This window comes from Syzygium oleosum, unplaced genomic scaffold, assembly GCF_021117445.2.
Source record: "Syzygium oleosum isolate NSW1041296 unplaced genomic scaffold, Sole_v2.1 Sole_v2.57, whole genome shotgun sequence".
In the NCBI taxonomy this organism is placed as follows: Eukaryota; Viridiplantae; Streptophyta; class Magnoliopsida; order Myrtales; family Myrtaceae; genus Syzygium; species Syzygium oleosum.
Window position 1 is genome coordinate 102,261 of NW_026607541.1, and position 8,326 is coordinate 110,586.

The window sequence follows — 8,326 nt, forward strand, 5'->3', positions numbered from 1 at the left end:
CCCATACGTTTCAAAGAGCTTTAGGGATTTACTAGGGCAGCGAATTTCAACTAAGCTTTTGCAATTCCTAACAATCAACTCCTTCAGATGCTCCGACTTTGAAAGGTCCAGTACTTGAATGTGCTTGAGCCCAGAGATATCCAACTCTTCCAGGGATCCCAATTTTTCAAGGCCTCCTATCGCATGGAGATGATCTGCCTTTACATCTAAGTCGCCGAGGTCCAACCTTCTTAGGGATTTCAAAGCTTCCAATCCATCCAATTCCTTCAGCCCATAGCATTCGAAGAGCGCTAATTCTGACAAAAATTCCAAATCGGAAAGATTTGGCAACCTTTCCAATTTGGGACAATCGTCAACGATAAGCATCTGTATGCAGGAGGGGAGCTCTGGGATGCTTTGAAGAGACGTGCAAGACCAAAGCCAGAGCTCCTCTAGATGCTCGAGGTGAGAGAGCGATGGGATGCTTTGAAGAGACTCGCAAGAATCAAGGTGGAGATCCTTTAGATGCTTGAGGTGAGAGAGCGATGGCAGCTCATTGCTCCGACAGGTGAGCCACAGGGATGATAAGCTAACAGGAGGTTTTGGGAGTGACTGAAGCTCTCTACAGTAATATAAATCGAGGTGTTCGAGAGAAGAAAGCTTGCTGATATTTTCTGGCAAGCCAGAAATTTTTGTTCCCCGTAAACCAAGGGTCTTTAGAGAAGACAATCCGCCTTTATCAACATGAATTTCTCCTTCCAGGTCACCGCAGTAGTCGGCATTTAACTCTTGGAGGCTTTGCAGTTTTCCAATAGAGCTCGGTAACCTTTTTATCGGATTCCGAGAAATTCTTAGAATTTTCAATTTGTTCAATTCCCCAATGGATTTGGGTAATTCTATAATACCTGTAAATGACAAGTCTAGCTCAACCAACTCTCCCAACTTCCCAATTGAAGAAGGGATCTGTTGCAACGCCTCGCAATTTACTAACGACAAATTTACAAGGTGCTTGACATCTCCAATGGAAGGGTGGATTTCCATCAAACAAGCACAATCTTTTAGGATTAGCATCTCTAAATTTTTAAACGTATAGAGATTAGGGGTGCTTTTCAATCCTAAGCACCCTGAAAGATTGAGAACTTTCAACCTCTCCATCTACAAGAAAGAAACATGTTCCAAGATTAGTTGTTAGAAAATAGAATAATTTACCATCAAATATAACAAAAGAGAAAGCCTTTTTCATCTTTACCTTAATTGAACTCCATCCTTTCCAATTTTCACTAATACAGTTTCCACTATATGATAAATCAAGTATGACCAATTTCTTCAAATGAACGTTGGTTGCCTCGAAAGAGTCAAGACAACTCTCCCACTTTAGCCATCTTAATTCAGAAAGTGATTCTTCGAAATCTCCAGTAAAACCCATGGCCCTCAAATGAAGGAACTTCAGGTTAGGCATTCTTTTGAAGCTCTCTTGCTTCGTGAACTCTTTGGAGCCCTTTTTGTCCAGACGTAGTGCCTCAATATTTTCATTTTCCTTCTACAAAAAATAAAATAAAATTGAGGATTGTAAATACCATACAACCTCCTTTTGTTAGTATGCTCTGCATGTTATTGTGGCCGATGCATTTTGTCTACACTTGTAGGAAAAAAAATATATATGTGATCTTTTATAATTACATGATCATGTACTGCGTCAATTTTCACCCGTATGCCCCAATTTTAATGTTTTATGTGAAATTCATATATGAAGTTAGTCAAGTTTTCTTATAAATTTTGAAATTAAATTTTGTTAAATCCGTAGTATTGACAACTAACTAAATATGGTGTCCCTTTGACATATGTGAGAACTGTTACACGTTTCAAAAACAAAAAGTACCTAATCAAACTTATGCATTTATAAAGCATGACAACTCATTCTTCTTGATCATAAAATATTTTTGGTTTTGGCATATGGCTGGATGGAAACGAGAATTTGGTCTATTGAAATGGAGACTTCGTTTTTGGATATTCAAGCTGTAAGCTCAACAACTAATCCTTAGACGAGGGAGAAATTGTCCAATCAATTCTAAACTTTTCAATTTTGCCAATTTCGTCTTAAAATCGTTGCGTGAAATTCCAATGTAGTTATTGCGGCTAATTTTTGCAGGAAATTGCTGATGTGGCGGTGTGCCATGTAGGACAACCGTAAATGATCGTGGCGAAAATTGATCGGAAGGACTACATTGAAATTTTGCACAAAAGTTTAGGACTAATTAGCAAAATTGATAAGTTTATGATTGAATGGACATCCGCACAACAAATTTAGGGCTGATTAGGTAATTTTTCCCTAAGATGAGCGCACTACTCAATTAGTCATCATTGAATTTGCCCCAATCAGTCATAAAATTCGGCCCGATCTTAAGAATTTGTTCGTGCATTTTTGCATTCACCAATTCATACAAAAATATATGAATTAATAAATAAAGGTTAGCGATTATTATCGTTTACCTCTTTTTGCATTCTCTCATTTATTTTTTACTCCTCCAGTTATCTTATTTGATATGTTAATTATAATGTTTTTCTTCGCTAATATCTAACAATAGATTTTTGTCTCTTCTTTTTCCGCGCGCGCGCGTAAGGACACAATTATACTTACCAAGAAGGCTTGTTCATTACAAAATAGAGGTGGATATCATATTACACTAAAGACAAATAAAACGAGAAGAACACAATTTCTTTCACCTTTCACTACTCCATCACTTACTTCCTACAATCATTTAATTTCTTAATTTCGATCTTTGCTTTTCAGTTTTTTTATTGGAAATTACTTTGTATGAATATGTACAAAATCATATGCCCGTTGTTATTTAGTTTCTTATGTCGTAATTTACTGTTGTTTGATTTTGCACATCATTTGTTAATGTTGAATTATGTGCTCAAAATATCTATGACTAGATCCATGCATAGCACCAGTATAGACACAAGAATATATTATGAAAGCTGGGTAGAAATAGAATAGCCTTGTGACGTCACATCACGTTTCAAAATCCCGTGAGTTCTCATCTTTCATATGAATGAACATGATTGATCCTCGTACACATGCAAAGCTCATAATTAAAACTAAAAATCGTTAATTATGCCACTTCCTTTATAATTAATGTATTTTGAACAATCTTCCAATTTTTTTTATGTAATTTGTTAATTTGACTATAAGTTGATATAGGCGACAATAAAAGAAAAGCCAAAAGAGAATTTGAATTAAATTTTTATTTTTAAATTTACCAGTCCTTTAAGTGAAAAGAAAAATAAGAGTTTTCTATTTATTATTGACTAAGAGGCATCCAAGTTATGTAGTGCTGTTTCAAGTTATCAACTAACCCAACCATGTTATTAACATACTTATGTATTTCTAAATTACTCAAAAAAATTGATATATTTCATGGTGCTTCCTTCAATTACGTTAATAACATTCACTGAACAATACAATTTAAACTAAATCTTTACTTTTCATTGTATTAAGTACACGTAGTTCTACATTTACATTATCATATTGGATTTACATCGTGAACATGCAAAAAAAATCCTCGAAAACAAATTGTAAAAAATTTTCATACGTATAAAACCACTGCATAACATCTTATTACTTGAAATTGAACATAATCTTAAGTTGATAGCCAACAGTTGAGGTGCAAATAATTTAACTGAAATCTTTCTTTTTGTTGCAAAAAAAGTAGAACCCGCACACGAGCAAATTGCATGCATTCACGGTTGGAATTTGAAGATAGAATAATGTATTCAATTTTTGGAGAAGGAGACTATCACATATATCATATGAAAGTAAGATTTCAAGAGTGAAAAAGGTGGATTATATGTGATCCATGTATTTATCCTCACGACAACGTACTTCAAAAATAAATTGATGATATATTTTGGGAAGATAGAATGAAAGTCAACAAAGTAATGATCAACAGTAAAGCTTTTGTTTTTTGGTTGAATAATATAAACCAATCAGCATAAGGTTATAATGACTCTTGTGTGTTTAGAGTGGGAGGGACCGGATTTAGGGCCTGTTTGGTTCAACTTTGAAAATGCTACTTGGGGGAATGCAAATACCTTTGAGTGAAAGCCCATTGGGCAAATGTAAATGGTGTTTGGTAAAAATATTTTGTAAAGCTACTTTGGCCAAAATATAGTGTTTGGTGAATTTTTTTTTGCAAATGGACTTTGAGAATTATTTTATTTATTAAAAAAAAAACAAAACCTACCGTCGCCGGAGTCGGCCGCCGGCGAGGGCCTACACTGCCGCCGCCGTGGGGCCTACTGGCCGCCCGGCGGGCAGATCTGCTCGCCGGCGGTCGCCCGACCTCGGCTACCGCTGCCGAGCCAGATATGCCGCCGCCGGCGGCCGCCCGAGGCCAGGCGACCCTCGGCGGGGTCGCACGACCCAGCGACGGCCGCCGGGTCGCGCGACCAGCGCGGCCGTCGCCGGGTCGCGCGACCCTGTGCGACGCCGCCTAAGGTCGCGCGACCCAGGCATCCGTCGCCCGGGTCGCGCGACCCAGCGGCCGCCGCCCGGGGATCTGCGTCGCCCGGGCAATCGCTCGACCCCAGGCGACCTCGCCGGCCGCTCTCCTCGCCGGCCGGCCACTCGCCCGCCGCCCTCGCGGCTACTCCTGGTGGAGAAATGATTCAACCCCAAAAAAAAAAAAAAAAATGTGAACAAGAAGATTCGTGGAATGTCGAAAGCCCAAGATCGGTCCGATCACCTTTGGGCTTTCAAACTTTGAGAAGGCCAAAGATTTGGCCAAAGAACTCCAAAAATGATTTGCCAAACACAAAATAATTCCCCCAAAGGGCTTTGGAGGCTCAAAGCTCCTTGGCAAAGCCCAACCAAACACCCCCTTATAAGTGGCTTAAAGTAAACTTTCAAAACTGTGTGATGCTCGGTCTTCAACAAGTAATATAGTAAGAAGCAGTATTAAATCTGCTAGAAAATGATTTTAAAACGACACGAGCAAAATAGAAAGAGTTAATAATACACAATTTTAATAGCTCTTTTCTGAGCCTCATAATCACGAATGCAAACTTTTCATGAACAAAAGGCCGAAATCGGATGTAGCTTTTACCAAGAAAATGCTAACAGCATGTTGAGAATGGTCAAATATCTAAATCAAAAGAGCAGAAACAATAATAATTAGGGACTACCATTAGAGAACATGAGATAGGCCAAAAGTAGACGCCATTGTTACCTTGCGTCGCAGGACTTTCATGGCGGCTTCGTTGTCCCATAGTCTGCTACAATGCCAAGGCTTCTTATCTACTGGACAGGCGATAGCTCTGCCTAAATCTCTTAGTTGATCATGCATTCTCAACTGATTCTGATCATCAATTTTTATTAACGAACGGTTAATCAATATTTGCAATCCGATTCTTGGGTAGAATTTGAGATCCTCCCATAAGAAGGTGGCAATTCTTTTGTCAGTTCCAATGAAAAAACATGCTATGTCTAGAAACATTTGTTGTTCCTCATATTCTAATGAATCGTAACTTATCTTCAACTTTTGTAGCACTGTCTTAACAGGCGCGTTCCTCAATTTCTTTAACATTTCTCCCCATATATCTTGATTTTCTTCTCCTTTGAGACGTGAACCTATAACCGTGAGAGCTAAGGGAAGCCCTCCAGTGGTGGCAACGATATCATGAGAAAGAGTCGCTAGTTCTTTTGGAGGTGGTTTGCCTTCAAATGCACATATGCTAAACAGATGCGAAGAGTCTTCACTATTCATTTCTTTGAGTTCATACCTTTTATATTCGGACTTCAAGAGGGCCTTATCTCGACACGTAATGATGATCCTACTTCCCGACCCGAAACTACAACCTCCAATCAATTTATCAAGGTGGTCCTGATGATCCACATCATCAAGAAGAATAAGTACCTTCTTATTTTCACAACTTGATCGGATTTTTCCAATCCCTATATCAGAATCACGTACACTACTGGTAGGGCTTTTTGTTATATCTGAGATTAGTAGAGATTGGACATGCTTGATACTCTCGCGATTAATTGTTTCCCTAGTATCCTTGAGAAAGCTGCGCCACTCAAATTTGTCAAAAAGTTTGTTATAGATGATCGTAGCCAGAGTTGTCTTACCAATACCCCCTATCCCATGAATCCCAACAATTGGAGCGTCAGGACGAGCAGTATCCATCAATTTCATAACCTCAGCCACATAGTCATCAACTGCAACCAAGTTCTCGGGAAGACGTGGCTGAAAATCTCCTTGTTGCTCACGCAATACACTTTCTACGAGTTCCTTCACTAATTTCCCCTCATGCCTGTCCAACAAACAACAGATGAGAACTTATGAACGGCTCCACAAGACAAGGATTACGGATGATAAATTGAAAAATTCTTCTTCCGACAAGAATATATGAAAACAAGGTAAACTACGTACCCACAAGCAAATTTCTCTGATTCGAATACTCTAAAGTCAAGTACTTTTTTGAGCGCTTCCTTCCCTTGTCGCTTGACCTCTTTATCAAATCTATGCTTGCGGCGTCGGAAGGCATCTCCGAATTTTCCCAGCATGTTTCGCACATCATTACATTCCACCTTGTAAAGCACGGGCAGGACTTTTTGCTCTCCTCTTTCAACGCACTCCACTATTTGAATGAGCTCGCGGAGACACCATTGACTAGCAGCATAATTTTCCGAGATGACCGGGATTGAAATCTTAGAGTGCTTGATTGCACTGATAAGATTTGCAGCAACGTCCTCACCGAAGGGGAGGTCCTCATCATCTCTGAACGCGAAGTTTGGATGGAACCTCAGGCCCACATCTTTGAGTTTATGGTAGAGGTGATCGACGAAGCCATTGCGAGTATCGGGGCCTCTAAAGCTCAAGAATACATGGTAATTGTTTCTGATCACAGGAGTGGACGAAGCGGATGGGTCAGAATTCGCTCCGTACGCCAACGGCACGTGGATCTTCTCCGATGAGTCCGAAGAGGGAAGAAGAAGAGGCGATTCGCTCACGCGCTCGGGCTGTAAATCAGACCTTTCTTCGAGGACGTCAGGTCTTGGTCGCTTCGACATGGTCGGAGTCGAAGCAGCTTGGGTGAGTTCAGCTCGCTTGAGTTGTCGTGTCGAGGGATGGTCTTCCATTACAGCGCACGACTCTCTCTCTCTCTCTCTCTGTCTCTCTCTGAGACTCACAGAGGTGGATGAAGCAGGGGCTTTAGCGTGGGTGAGAACAGAGGAGAGGATGGCTCTGTTCGGCTGCTAGGGTTTGAGCTGTGGGTAGGAAGCGTCGCTGGTAAAGAGGCAAAAGTGAAAGCAGGAGGCGAGACCTCATTATTCGACTTTTATGAACATTTTATTATTATTCTCTCCAAATACGTTCGTGGTTTTATATTTCGTATACTCGGTTGTTGGAGTTTGCGTCGTGCACACGCTTGTTCTTTTTTCATTTTTTTAATGCTAGGGGTGTCTATTATGCACGCGCTTTTTAATTGAGTAAAAATAATTCATTTCACAGCTTTCTGATTGATTCTTCCCTTCGCTATTTTAAAGCATGATAATTATTTTATTTCTAGCCAAATTTTTTTTTCTTTCAAAAACATATTTCGAACAAAAATCCGTTTTATAATTCAATTTCGTTCTTATATTTCTAGAACAAATTAATTTTCTCATTCTATATTTCTCGAATAGAAATGGGAAATAAAACTTTTTCTCATTGCTTGCCCTCGCCATTAATTGATCGCCCACCCACTAACCTCTGTCCAAAAAGGAGAAATTTTGTGTCGATGACGAATTCCTATTTCGAGAATAAAAATTTTGTATCCTTATCAAATGCATATTTTTACTTAGAAATTCGTTTAGGAAATATAAATTATGTCCAGAAATTGAATGATTATTATTCACGCCCCCCAAGTAACCATTCTTGTTCACCTCTAGCGGTCTTTCTCCCTGCTCGTACTTACATATTTTCTTTAACTTTTGGCCTAAATGTTCCTAGTAATTTTGGTTTTTTAACTTTTTTTATATAGTAGATAATATATATAACAGTGATATACAGTTCAATTGTGATTCCTGCCGAGAAAAAATTAACGAAAGGGTCTGATCAATTAACGAGCTTGAAGAGACCGGATGATGATGATTCGTGAGATTCGAAATAAAGAGGACAGAGGACGGAGACCTTGTTGAACTGGAACCACTCGAAATAGGGAGGGTCGAAGATGCCCTTGACGTTGGACTTCCCCTGCGCGGGGAAAGGGCCGTCAGGGAAGACGAGGTCGACGCCGCGGAGGACGGAGTCGGGCCACTTGAGGACCTGCTTCTTTAGGATTTCCCCGCTGGTCCTGA

The 8,326-nt window shown here is 39.8% G+C and overlaps 1 pseudogene; it reads right to left on the reverse strand.

The window, feature by feature from the left end:
* Nucleotides 1-243: 243 nt before the first annotated feature.
* On the reverse strand, nucleotides 244-7,264 carry LOC115669583 (disease resistance protein RUN1-like; annotated as a pseudogene).
* Nucleotides 7,265-8,326: the final 1,062 nt, after the last annotated feature.